At 34.0% G+C, this 14599-nt stretch overlaps 1 protein-coding gene across 5 annotated transcripts in view; it reads right to left on the bottom strand.

Annotated features, from left to right (window-relative positions):
- LOC108973138 overlaps positions 1 to 14599 on the bottom strand; it is a 170927-nt gene that overhangs the window by 15452 nt on the left and 140876 nt on the right. Inside the window, exon 1 of one of the 5 annotated variants that reach the window (XM_018940188.1) lies at positions 11567 to 12069. The exons of the other annotated variants lie outside the window; for them this stretch is intronic. The gene's annotated coding sequence lies outside the window, so the exon portion shown is untranslated. Of the gene's footprint in view, positions 1 to 11566; positions 12070 to 14599 lie in introns of those variants that run through there. 5 annotated transcript variants of the gene reach the window in all.

The raw sequence follows: 14599 nt of genomic DNA, 5'->3' as shown, positions 1-14599 counted from the left end.
ATGTGCTGATAAGCCGCAAAATGCAGCAAGTAAATATCAGCACGCAATTCACATACATATGTTTCTACTAAATTGATAAGCAAGTACTTAAAAAACGTTGCGACTGAGGCGGACGTTTGCCATAAGAGCAAACATGTTAGATAATTCAAAATTATATTATATTCAATTAAAAGCTTAATTTACAGATCATATACTCGTTCAAAGTTCATATTAAATATTTGTAAAACGCAATCTACAGCAAAATCTTAAGCTTTATTTGCTTTAAAACTGAGCTGAATTATAAATATACGAATTTAAGAGATTATAAAGCGAATTGCGGTTTTTTTTAGCGCTACTGAATATAGTTTGATGTGAGCTTACACATTTGAAATATAATATATGTGTTCTCTGAGAATATTTTTTTATCAGATCTTACTTTAGAGACATAATAATGAAAAAAACTTTATGTGTGCTCTTATAAAGTTCATATAAAATAACTACAAAACGCAATATGCAGCAAAGTTAAGTTTTATGTGCTATTCAGCTAACTTACAGACTTTGAAACTAAGCTGAGTTATACATATATACACTTTATGGAATTTTAAAGCAAGTTATGGTATTCTTAGAGCTGCTGAATATAACTTTGCAATGAGCTTACAAATTTTAAATAGCATAGTATATGTTTTCATATCGTTTCAGCAGATCTTACTTTAAAAACATAATAACGGTAAAAAAATGTTTTGTGACAGTTAGTTTAGCAGAATCCAGTTGTTAGTTAATCAGCAATATTTTTGTCTTTAAACTATGGTTTACAAAGTGATTGTTTACCAAATTAGACAAACAAATAAGTATACGTTCCAATCAAAAATGTTTTATACTTGATTCGGCTGCGCTGAACAAAGTTCTCTGCTATTTAGCAGCATTTTTTATTTAGTTTACTTTTTAATTAATGTGTTTCTTCCTCATTCGCAACTGTATTTAGCTAGTGTAGTAAAGTTTTCAGCTATTCAGTGGTATTTTTTCAAAGGCGAATGATAGATATATAATTAAATTAAACACAACAATTTTTTTTGTTATATGTACATTTATATCAAAAACATATAAATTTATTTCGAATGCGCTGAGTTAAGTTCTTTGCTATTCACGATGTGATTTATCTCATTCTCAATTATCGTCAGCAAAGTTAGTGTGGTTTCCAGCTATTCAGCAGTATTTTTGTTAAGCTGAATTGAAATTAAAATCGATATACTTTAAAAGTATGCCACTTTTTTAAGTGCTGAATAACAATGTTAGCTGTAATAATTATGTTTTGTTAAGCTGAATTCTTAATTTACTAAGCATTTTTGAAACGATGTAACTACCTTCTACTCAATGATATTCAGCTACTTTGTGTTTTTTCAGCTATTCAGCAGAATTATGGTAAGCTGAATTAAAATTTAAATCGATTTACTTTAAAAAACATTTTACATTTTTTTTACATGATTTTTCTTTTTAAGCTAAATAAGTCTTGAAGTCATTTGAAATTATTATTTTATTTGCAATTTATGTAAATATTTATATAAAGTCACAGTTAGTCTGAACAAGCAATGATACTATTTACTCTGTACTGTCTCGTCTTTAACGCACACTATGATATAAGCGTATCGATTTCCACGACACCAAACAAAACAAACTAACTTGCTAACACACTGACTCATTTAACCAGCAACAGACTACCAGGCTGGCAACCGCAACTGTCGGTTTCAGCAGCCACGCCAACAAAACCAAAGAACACGAACAGAAAGTACAGGCAATTCTTAGTTTATTGACTATGGTGTGATGAATTTTACATGCCAGTTGTGATAACAGTAAAAGTAAGTTGAATAAAAAGGCTGTATCGTAAGATTACTCGCCAACTTACTCACTTGTTCCTTGCTTAATGCCAACGTTACTAAGTACTTTTATCACTCGCTTTGGCATGTTTTATTAAACTTTTATTATTCTGATAGTAATTAAATCAGATAGACTTGTTGTTGTTATGCATTTATCATGAAATATTTCACTTTTAATATTTTCTGTTCAAATTCGCTTCATTTTGCTCTAATTTGTTTAGCTAAACGACAAGTATGTTTGTTCTTTTGATTACTTGCCTCGAATTTTGCAAATTCATTTTGTAAGTATTCATACATACAAGCAAATATTTTTGTGTTTACACCTATTTTATTGTTTGCTCAGATATTAAACGCACGCAATTTCCACTTCACATGCCGGCGTTCCTCTCTAACGCCCCTGGCCATGCACTCGCTCATGCGATAATGGCCGGCGGCAACAAGTGTGCGAATTGCTGAACAAATGCTAGCCACAAAGAGCATGAAACATGTGTGCACGTGTATGGAAGAGATTATGAGAGGTGGGCCGATCAGAGGAGTGTGTGTGTGTTAAAAACTTTATGGTTGTGTGTGTTAAAAATCGTTTGTGTATGTAGCTTTCTCTGGACAAACAAGTGGTGTGCTCGTGCGTATACGTAAATTAGCGTTATTAATGATACGCCGGCTCGGCACTGTCATATTTGTTTTGCTTGGCGATTTTTTATCTACCTTTTTTATGCCCGCAACTTATTTTCGTTGGTTTGATAGCGAATTTCGAATAAATGAAAGTTGTGATAAGGCGTAAATAGGTTGGAAATACCAACATTATGTTATTTATTATCTAAGCATAGCGAAGTGGTGTGGTTACTTTATGTGGCATCTTAATATTTTGCTTTAATTGATCATCGGTTGGCGTGTGTGACTCAGTTGAAGATAAAAATTGAACACAAAAGTAAAGCTTGTGTACTTAAGTGTTTGAAGTTCGCTCAAATAATTGAGAAAGTATTTATCATGACATAAGAAATAATTATGTGAACAGAGATAATTATATGATACGAGAGCTCTTGACCTTGAAGGCTTTCGTGGTTTTTTACCGTTATTTTCACACTTGAATTGAAGTAAATTTATTTTTCCACTTTGCAGTAAAAGCTTTATGCAACTTTTAATCGATCTAATGACTATTATGAATTTTGGAAACTTGAAAAGCTTTGGTACAGCTTCTGTATGAAGTTTATAACTTCGAAGAAAGCTTTCATATGTCTAAAGTTCATAACTTTGAAAGTGTGTCAGGCGCATTTGCAGATTTTTTAAGTTAGTATGCAATAAAATAATTTTTTATTATGTGCAGTGAAAGCTTTACTCTGAAAATTGAAAGTTTTCAGGGTTTCGCAAATAATATACAGTTAGACTGAAATAAATATATTTTTTACAAATCTTTAATCTGTATAAAGCTTTCACTACTCGATTGGGAGTAATTGAAAGTAAATTAATCACAATGAACTAAGGCAAAGCTGTCTAACAAAAAAAAAAAAGCTCTCTCTCTTTAACTGAATATCAAAAGCTTTTATTTTTACCTGACATTATTTCTTTTTTTTTTAATAGCGACCTATAACATAATCTGATGAAATTGGCTATGAATAAAAGCTTCCAAAGCTAAAAGCTTTTAGCGCCGACTAAAAAGTTTATCAAAAGCTGCTGTAAATATCAGTATACTCTAAGTAAATACATGTATCTAAAGCTTTTATAACTAGAATATATGTATATATTCATACTATAGAAATAAAAGAAATACTATAGCAATAAATAATATATTGCAATGAAATAAGTGAAAGCTTATAAACACTGTAATATGCGATATATGATTTTTTACGTACAAAACAAAAGCTTTTAGTTTCATTAAACATTGCGTTCTATTTAGCTGCTGAAATTATTTGGGTAGAAAGGTAAAAAAACATTGGATAAAAAAACGATGTTAAAAGCTTTTAGCTTTTACCTTGACGTGTTTAAAAGGATTCTGTATCGAAAGCTTTCAACTTTACACAAAAGCTCCTTAAATATAAGCTTGTTATAAGTAATTACAATTATGTAAAGTCTYCAAACCACGAACAACTTAAAGACAATTAAATTTTAAAAGCTTCCGCAACATTTYGCACACAAAAACAGCTGTCAAGTGAGCAACAGTAGCGCGCTGACAACTAGTACTTTTAAACTAAAATAGCGACGCATTCATTGTGAGCATATAAACAATGAAAGAAGTCGAAAGCAATATTTATAAACCACACCACTTGTAGTCAGATGTCCCCTAAGGAGGCGGGACCGGCCAGCGGTGGCAAGCAATCGAACGGAAGCTGYGTGTAGTTTGAGAAAAGAGCAGCAGAGGCCAGCTGTTGATTGACGTCCAATGGCGCTTGCAGACAACTCGCTGAATTGTTGGAGCCGTTGAACTGACTATATTAATGTGTATAAATACTTTTAAGTACGTCTGTACGTAAGCATGCTATGGCAGCATCGAGCTTATTGCTAGTGTTCGTTTGTACGGTCGGATGTGTTCGATGTGCGTAGTTTCGAGAAAAATAATTTGTTAAGAATTGTGCGGTGAATTTGTTGAATTAAGTACTGATGCACATGTGTGTATGTTTGATGATTGCTATATTTTTTGCTCGATGTAAAAAGTATTTTTAGCATATTCTTGTTAAATCTTATGGCACGATGGTTTTTCTTAGAGTTTWCCATTTGAGATTTTTTATATTACTTACAGACATTTTTGAAGAATTGTAGTTCTTTATATAAGTTTAGGTAGTATACTAGTTGCTTGCCAAAAAGCTTAAAGCTTTTGGGATTAGAGCTTTCACTCGAAAGTGAAGTTTAGTGAGCTTTCACTGGTTATGAAAGCTTTTATATAAAAGGTGATGTATTATTAGTCAAAGATACCAAGTTCTGTAAATTTTCGTAGACGTTTCGATAATCTCACTGTTATATGTATGATAAATGAGAAATGTTATCACTTGCACATTTTTAGCAAAAGTTTTGCAAATATTCTGTGAAATATAGAAAAAGTTCCACACTATCTCCTTCTTTTGTCTCGAATAAAGTTTATTTTCTTTTTTGGTTTGAACTTTTTTCTCGAATACAAAAGTAAATACAGACATATGTACATTCCTGTTTATATAGCGTGTTTATTGTTTTGTTCTCGTTTCTGCCTTGCGTAACTGCTTAGCATTCAGCAAGTGTTATAGTTTCGCACCCATATGCTGTAATTAAGCATTTTTGCTTCACTTGTCTGATTCAATTAGCATATTGTGGCGTGTAGTATGTTAAGTGATTAGATTTTTTAATAATTCTGAGGAAGCATGTTTGAAATTGTTAATACAAACTAATTTTTTCTAGTGTGGTTGTACATAGTAATTTTTAGCATTTATTCTTATACAATTTCAATATGTAATTGCGCTGAATAGCAAAGATATTACAAATATTGCCACAAATTTCATATAATTTAATAAAGTCTTTAGTACGAGAACTTAAAGTGCGCTGAATAGTTGAAAACTATTTTTAGAAGAGCTGATTGTGACTTTCTTGTTATAAAGTCGAAGCATACATTTATTTACAGTAGCTACAAACAAATTCAGCTGAGCTGAATACGCACAATTTTAACAGTTTCGCAAATTACTTCAAGAAATATTTTGCTTAGGTCATTGTCTTGACTAAAACTAATTACAAATCATTTTAGCACAAGTTAGCAACAATATAACTGCGCTGAATAACTCAATACAAGAATTAGCTTAGCTGAATATCTTTCATAAACCGTCATCTAAAACTCTAAACTGCTCTAACTTCTATACGAACGAATAACACGTTCATGAAGGCGCCTAACACGTAGTAAACTGCATCATCTCAAAATAAGTATATTAAAACAAAAACATACTCTATACGATTCTCAATGCTTAATGTAAGTGAAAAATAAATATTTACAGTTTACTGTTCGTCTTTGTAGCGCCCGTTGGCGCTGAGCAAAGTACAAAGGTACGCGTGAAAATGAAATTATCACTTAAACGACAGCAAATATGAACACAACGGTACACAAGTAATGCAACAAACAAACAAACCATTGAAGGAGTGTAAATGCGATTGTGAGCAAAATATCAGGAGAGGCGTCAAAAAATTATAAAACAATGTGCTGACACTAATTTAAATGAACAACAACGGCAGCGCATATACTCGTACTCCAATTACAACAATAGTTATGTGTTGATGGGCATAAGTATGTATGCAGTTGTATGTATTAATATGTATGCGAGTGTTTCTGTCGAGCGACAAATTGACTATGGCGCGCATATTTTAGCGATTCAGAGGCAAAAAAAAAATATATATTCTGAAGCGCGTTTAATGACGCTGAATGTGATAATAGCGAGTCAAAGCGCATGGCTACAGAGCCAAACACATTTAAACGTATGTATGTATGTACATATATAAAAAATATGAAAGTAAAAAAACAAATATATTTAAATTCAATATACGCATGTATGTATGTCTGTGATTGTTTGAGTCAAATGTCAACTCGGAGAAGTGTGAAGAATTGAAAAATTATTATAAAGTATTGATTGCAGTAACAAGCACAAACACTCACACATTGATATCTATGCAGATTCGTAGCTGTATGCTTTACTTCCTCGGTCAACACGGGTATTCTGAAAATTCAGCGAAATTAATAAACTCATACAAATGAATGCACACATATTGCAGTTACGTTTTCGATAACGAAATGAGCTAAATTGTTTGTTTCAGTTCTTAGTTCTCAATCAAAATATAACGGAATATTTATTTTTCTCCATTTATGACTTAATACTAAGCACAATTCATGTTATCGCATAGCACGGTAAGATTCTTACGTCAATGAATTTAATTTTGCAATTTATGAAATGCGCTGAATGCCTTCAAACACAATTCAGCTCAGCTAAATATAATTTATTACTGCAATTTAATAAAGTTTTACAAACAAAAAAACATTTTTGATTTCATTCAGCGTGCTTTTATAGCGTGCATTTCTGAATAAGTAAAGTATTGAATTAAGTGGACTGTTATTAAGATTTATTGATAGATTATAAAACTATTAGTAGCAGCAAGCGAAAAAAAAGTGTAAATAATAAGTGACGAGTTATCTGTCAACACTAATAATGCGCTGAATTGCATATTTTGTGACTAAAACTTGCGTAAAAGTACATTTAAATGATACTGACATGTTTAGATTGCAATTCAGCAATTGGTTTATTTTGTTTGAATATGCATTTATTTTCATACTACAAATACGCTAAGAAACCTCAAATCAATATCAATAGTAAGACAAATGTTTGCCACTGACTAATACTATATACTAAATACATTCGAAAATCTCAACTTGCATTTGTCATTAGTTTTAAAAGTGATAGCTATAAAGTATTTAAAAAATGTGCTGAATTGTAAAGTGAAGAACTTATCTCAGCGGAATTGTTCTGTCTTAAAGAAAAATAATATAAATAAAAATAAAATATAAGCAACAAATGCTTACGGTATAAATTCAGCTATTATTTCTTAGCGAAGTTGTAAAATGAAGAGTTCAGCACAACTGAATTCTGCTGTCTTGAAACGAAATTATGCTAACTTGGTGTTCAGAGCTATTGGTTACAATTAAGCTCTTATAACTTAATTGAACTGTAAAAGTTTGAATTCAGCTCAGTTGATGTGCATTGCTGAAAATTATGCTAACTTGTTACTAAGAGGTTTGGGCTACAGTTCAGCGTCTTCTCCTTAGCTAAATCTATAACTAAACAGTAAAAGATAGAATTCAGCTCAGCTGAATTACATTGCCTTTGAAGAAAATTGTGCTAACTTGTTACTCAGAACTTTGGGTTACAATACAGCGGTTATTCCTTAGCTGAATTACATAGAACAAATATTTGTGTTTATTTTCATATAATTAATTATTAAGTGACACATTTTCCTCAAATTGAGCAAACAATATGAGTAATAAAAAAGTATGATATGCCAATACCGCCTCAATGAAGCTGTAATAACAGCAATAATAACTTCACACTCAGTACGCGCTGATGATTGTAAAATAAAAATAACAGCAGTGACAGTTAAAAAGCAAGAAATAAACGTCGGCAGTCATGCGATTTAAGCAACCGTTTTGCTGTTGTTTTTGTTTTTGCTTTATTTCGCGTTGCAAAAAAGGTGCGGCAATTAGATGTCGTCGTCAACGACATTATTATTGACGCTAAATGTAAGCGCATTCATGTCTGTATGTATATTTATTAGTGTATATGAAAGTGTGTGCGAAAATGTTTGCATTGTTGTTGCTGTAGTTGGCACTTCGAACATTTGAAATGACAAAAGCGTTTAGCTACCTTCGCAGGTACGTCATCACCACATCAAAATGTGCATACCTGCTTACATATGTATATGCATACCTACATACATATATATATGTACATAAATATGTGTGTGTGTTCGGCAATAATTATTAAGCGACGTCGTCGACAAGTGCCGGGTTGCGGTAAAGGAAATTGAAACTGATTTTTGTTCGTATGTTTCGGCATGTACAGCTACATACAGGTACATATGTATGTATGTATAAATGTATATATGCCTGCATGTATGACTATATACATATGCTTGTATGTAGTTATTGTTTTCTTTTATTTTTGCTATTTTAAATTTTTCTTTCGCCTCTCTGCTTCACTGCACTCATTGAAATAATTACTCGGTGTTGAGCATTGCGCGATTCTTTTTTTTTGTTCTTGTTGTTGTAGTTGTTTATTTTTATTTGCACGTAATTAGAATGCGGATTTCTGTAAGCTCACACCGCTATGCATTTGTTGTGCTGTTTACCGTTCGGCTAATTATTCGCCAAATTATTTATATCGTATCAGCAGTCACTCTCGGGGTGATTGGTATGCCGTGTGGGTATTCCCTGAAACATGCTAGTGAGTACCAAACCAAACTGACAGAGGCGGCACGTAGACTGAGTATTTATTCATATCGTAGATGCAGAACACCTGTTTAAGTTCTTAAATTTGTTTTGGTAAATTCGAAGTGGTTATAACAAAAGTTGGAAAATTTGTAAATGTTAAATATACATGGATTATAAAGATCGTCCTAGATGTTCTAGTTACAACTTCTTTTATGAGTAGAAAAATCCACTAAGAACGATTATGACCAATATTGCAAAGTCAAAAATTGTAGTTCTGTCGCAGAAAGTGCGATGTGATCATCTGTAAAGAACCTCTATAAAGATCGTTTCTTGGACCTTCAGTAAATTATTGTTAGCAGACTGATGTACTAAGATAAAATCAACTGTTGAATCACGTTATAAAGCTCACTGATCTTGTTAAAGTTCTTCAATGATCTATTGTTCCAAATGGGATCAGCTTTATAACGTGATTGAGCAATGAATAAACTCAAAAAATATGATCACCAATCATATTAATAGAACCACCGAAAGTTAGCGCAAATCAGGAAGCACAAACCGTATCCAAACCGATCCCTTATTCAATCTAAGTATCAGCTAATGATGTTGTGTTCTTAGCAATTAACTTGTGAAATGTACAAAATGACATCATATGGTCATCGTCGATACATCCATACAAACTACTTAATTAACTAATTGAAATTTGCAGTATGTACCCAACTGATCGACAGCGATCATGTCAGACAATGTTTCATTCAATTGTTTATTTAAAGTAAACATACATAAATTAGCAGAATTACTTCATATACTGAGGAATATAGTAGGCGATGATTTAAGCTTTATTATTACTATTTCAAGGCTGTCATATTACATGAACTTTGTTCCAGGCAGTTTTTTGTCTGCTAACATATTAACTATAACTCTTGTATAAAGGTTATATTTTCAGTAAAAACAAATAAAAGTTATTAATAGAAAACTTAGCATTTAAAGCAAACATTTAAACGCACGTCTAGTTTTCTTACTTTTTACGCAATTTCAGTGAAGAAAATATGATTCAAATAGATTGGAATTGCGGTGAATGACTTTAAACTTTAGTCAATACTAAGTTTGGCTAACTAGAATTAAGTTCACGGTGCAAAATAGTGTGCTGCATAGCTACAAATAGTATTCAGCACGAACTTTGCTATAGTGTTCGAAAAAGTAAAGGGTTTATATTGCAGTGTTGTTGCACAAATTACTATTTTTCTTTGAAATTAGAAGGAGATTAGATACATAAATAGTATCAGCTTGCTGGAAAAACGAAAAAGTGCACTATCTTTGATTTCAAAGCGATTTAATTTAATTTGTATCTATTACTATTGTAATTCAGCTTTGCTGAATAACACCAATGTATGTCAAAATTGCATAATACGATATTTTTTATTTCATTAAAACATAAGCGTAACTTAGACATTATTGTGAACTATGCTTTATGCTTCATGTTTTTTTAACTAACTTGGTGGAGTAAGCTTCCAACATTAGAATATTGTGTACAACATATATGTGTAGCAAATTTACATTAAAAATCAAAATTTGAGTTTACGATTTGCAAAACACAGCACTGACTAGCTCAAAGTGCTACTATATGTAGCTAAATACAATTTAGTTGTCATTATTTCAATTGAAATGGAAAAAAACCATTTGAGCTGGGCTGTGTTATTTAATACAGTGCAAACATTCTGAAATGCAGGTGATTACATTTAAGTAGTCGTTATTGTGGTTAAAATGTTAAGAAATTTTATGTATTATGCAGAAATATTGTTTGACTTAGCTGAATGTGGTTAAAAATTAGATACAACGTTTAAATTTCGTTAAAATTGTTTGAAATTCGTATTCAGCATACTATTGATTTAGCTGAATGTGTCTAAAAATTAGTTACAAGAAAATAAATGCAGCTAAATATAATTTTGTAGTAGTAATATAATATAAACTGTATTCAGCTAGGCTTATTTATATCGATATGTTATTTAGCATAGTGCAAACATGGTTAAATGTAGCTAATTACAATTATGCGGTCATTATTGTAGTTAGAGCGGACAGAAATTTGAATTCGCTTAGCTGAATTATGCAGAAATGTTGTTTGACTTAGCTGAATGTGGTTAAAAAAATAGATACAACTTTTAAATTGCATTTTAATTATCAATTCATTTAGCTGAATGTGTTTTAAAATTAGTTATAACTTTTAAATTACAATAAAATTGTTTAAAATTCATATTCAGCATAATTTTGATTTAGCTGAATGTGTTTAAAAATTAGTTACAACTTTTAAATTACATTAAAACTGTTTAAAATTCATGTTCGGCGCAGCTGAATTGCATAAAAATATTTAAATTTGGTTTTAAATTTTTCGATTTTATAAACACTACGTTGTAATTATCATTTATGCAAAGCCAGATTCATTCAAATACTTTTACAACTTAATAACACGAATGTAGCTTTCGCGACGGCGGCTTCCCTCTCACCAAGGTCAAATGTTTATGGCGCACATTGTTTGCATCGCCGAAAACACGTCACCGCGCAACTATTAATAAACATTTGCTGTGAGCGTTAAATTCATAATTGATCACCGGCACGTAATGCACAAGTACTTAGCTATTTACATAGGTACAACACTAACAATGTGTATGTATGTAGGTGTGTGTGTCTGTGCTTGAGTGTGCCTAATTAAAGTCCAGTCATACGATAATTGACTGCAGCGAAGATTTTAGGCGTATAACACATCTTATTAATTAAACGATTAATATTGTACAACACTTACGCGCTGCTGTAACTTGTTGAATTATTAATATTTTTATTGTCGCTTTTATTCAACACGAGATTTCAGACGGCAATCAGCAAACAGCGAACAAAATGTGAATAGCAACAGCGACGCCAGCAACAATAATAACGCCAATTGATTTATACACGCCCAGCAAATCCATGTGCGCGCTGTTATATATGTATGCGAATAAGTGCTTAATAGAGGCGACCGTGTATGCGCCGCGGCGCGCGACGTCAGCTAATTTATAAACAAAACAAAAATGGAACACGCCTGTTTAACTAAGCGGGCGACGACGACGCGAACGATTGAGTAAACGACCAAGTAACCGTCCGTCTGACAGACGCAGTAATTGAACACTTGACGTTATCGAAGTGCCGTTGAGTCGTCGCTCTTATGAGCGTATGTTTGTAAAACGAGTGTGTGCGCGGCGAATGCGAGCGCCTGCACACCAGACGGCGACTCACTGCTAGCAAAGGTGATCGAGTAGCGCGCTGACGTTTCACTGTGTTTTTTTTTTTGATTATTTTTTGTAATTAAATTTTTTTTTGTTGGCTTTGCTTTTTTATTTATTATGTTTGCTTTTGTTGTACTGAGTTGGTTCAGTTGTGATTCGCGGAAATAAAACAAAATTCCAGAAAACACAAAAAGCGCACAATTTTTTCACTTCACCAGAATTCATATAGTCGTGCGCAGCACAAAACACCACACTTAAATATATGCATGTATTAAATTTTTTATTTTCAAATATTTTTTGCTTTTCGCTTTTCGTTGTTGTTGTTGCTTCTATTCACTGTCAGCGCGCACAAGTTTACGTAGCACAAAAATGCGAAATAAAATATTCCAAAAAGGCGAGCGGCGCACAACTGGCGTAACCAAGCGCCTAACTGATGCGGCAGACTGAACTGAATTGAACTGGTGTAGCGCGCTGATGTTGATGTCGATGATGATGATGCATGTATTTATGTTTGCGTGCGCGTGCCTGTGTGTGTGCCCGCGCTCGTTGTGACTGGGTTGCGAACGAACAGGAAAAGTAGCCTAAGCGAGAGGCGGCGGCACAGTTGTTGCTGCTACTGCCGCTGCCTATTAATATCAGCAGTTACGCGCCGCGCAATAATTCAACACGGCAAATATGCGCTGCTAACAAAAACAAAAGGCAAAACCGACACACACACACACACACACGTATAACGAAAGACCGCAAGCAAAACACACAAACGGCAAAAAGGCCAAAACGTCAGCATGAAATGAAAAGCGCGAGGCGACGCGGCGGGGCTGGCAGAGTACGCTTGTTCGCTTGCGCGCGTTTGTATGTGTATGCGCACGTATGTATTGAGCCGTAAGTAAAACCAAACAATCGACATGCACACCACAAAAACAAAAAGAAAAAAAAAAACAAAAGTTCACTTTGTACACTTTATACTACGTTGAAAATGTAATAATAAGTAATAAGGAATTTCTGCGTTGGCAACGTAGACAGTTGTCGCTAATAGTCGACGGCACAGTGGCGCGCGGTTGGCTGGGTGGCAGGAAGATTGACAGCCCACACCGACTATGCGACCGCAATTACTATTTACAATGTAGGCAGCAGTAGGCGCGTTGCAGGTTACTCCGATGTACGCGGCAATACACCAAGCAACGGAGTGTTACACAGTAAAATAAAATATATATACGTATATGCATTTACTTATTTAGAAGGCGTTTGGTTATCTGACGAGCTTCGACAATGGCTGAACGTGTAATCGACCGCGTTAAACTTGAATGCGCGCGCGCTCTTTGGCTTTGTGGACGACTTCGCATACGAAATGCGACTAGACGGACGAACGAAATTCATTCAATTTCCAAGTAAAAATCACAATCCGCACAAGAAACGCACACTAATACAAGAGCGCGCAAATACACATACTGTCAGATGCAGACCAGCGTGCTGCGGCGGAAACACACAAACAAACCTTTTGCCAGTATGTATGCATGTCTTCAATGAGCGGTTACGAGCACATAAGCGTGTGTGTTTGTGTGCGCGTATGAGTAAGGCAACAGAGCAGCTGAGCAGAAAAGTAAATAAAACAAAGCGCAAAGAAAAAAGCTGTTTATAAAATGAAAAAAAAAAAAACAAAAACCCGACGAAATAAAGAGGGAAATAATAATAAAAGCAAACGTATGTTGGGTGGGGGGAAATATGCAAACAAACATGCACACATAAAAAAATATCTGTACGTGTGCGAGCGACCCCAAAGCACCAACGAACGAACAAGCACAAACACAGAGAGAGCGAGAGAGAGAGTGTAAGCGAGCACGTTAGCAAGAGCGCTACAAGTCAGTGCAGACGAAAAAGTCATTTAAAGAGACAATCGCAGAGACTGGACACAGCTGCGGTCGTAAACAGCAACAAGTTCCATTAGAGAACGTTTAATCGAGGAACTTGAAGTGGGCTGACACATGTAGCGGGCGCGCGGCGTTTTGAAGTTCGCTATGTACATATCTGCGGTCATACAGCTGTACAAACGGCAGATACAGACGGCGCTGCTGTCTGCCGCCGTATGTTCAAGTGGCGCGACAGCGCATACCACAAAATTCACACTTACTCACCAAACACTGGCTAACTATGAGCCATATGCGGTGTTGTGAAGTAATAATAAGCAGTGCGCTAGTGTGGTAAGGTGAACTGAACGCTGAGCGCACACAAAAGAAGCTGACGAGTCAGCAACTAGCCGTCAGCCAGCCAGTCAGCAAGATGTTCACATGTGCACGTACATAAATACGTTACACATCCAGTCATTGAGCAGTCAGTCGGCCAACTAAATAAGCAAACCAGACATTTGAGGCGCTCGCACGGTCAGTTGGCATAAGCCCTGTCGGCGCCTACGTCGCTGCTATAGTGTACCCTGTACCGGGCGCTCAACGAAGCCATTTATTAATAATTATTTATGTACATATGTTTGTTTATGCAAAAATTGTTGTGTGCTGTTAGGGTTTTTTTTTTTTTTTTTTTTTTTTTTTTTTTTTTTTTTTTTTTTTTTTTTTTTTTTTTTT

The sequence above is a fragment of the Bactrocera latifrons genome, unplaced genomic scaffold (genome assembly GCF_001853355.1).
Source record: "Bactrocera latifrons isolate USDA-ARS-PBARC rearing strain unplaced genomic scaffold, ASM185335v1 scaffold_46, whole genome shotgun sequence".
NCBI classification, from domain to species: Eukaryota; Metazoa; Arthropoda; class Insecta; order Diptera; family Tephritidae; genus Bactrocera; species Bactrocera latifrons.
Note: the sequence above shows the minus strand (reverse complement) of the source record. Positions and strands in the feature narration are given on the sequence as shown.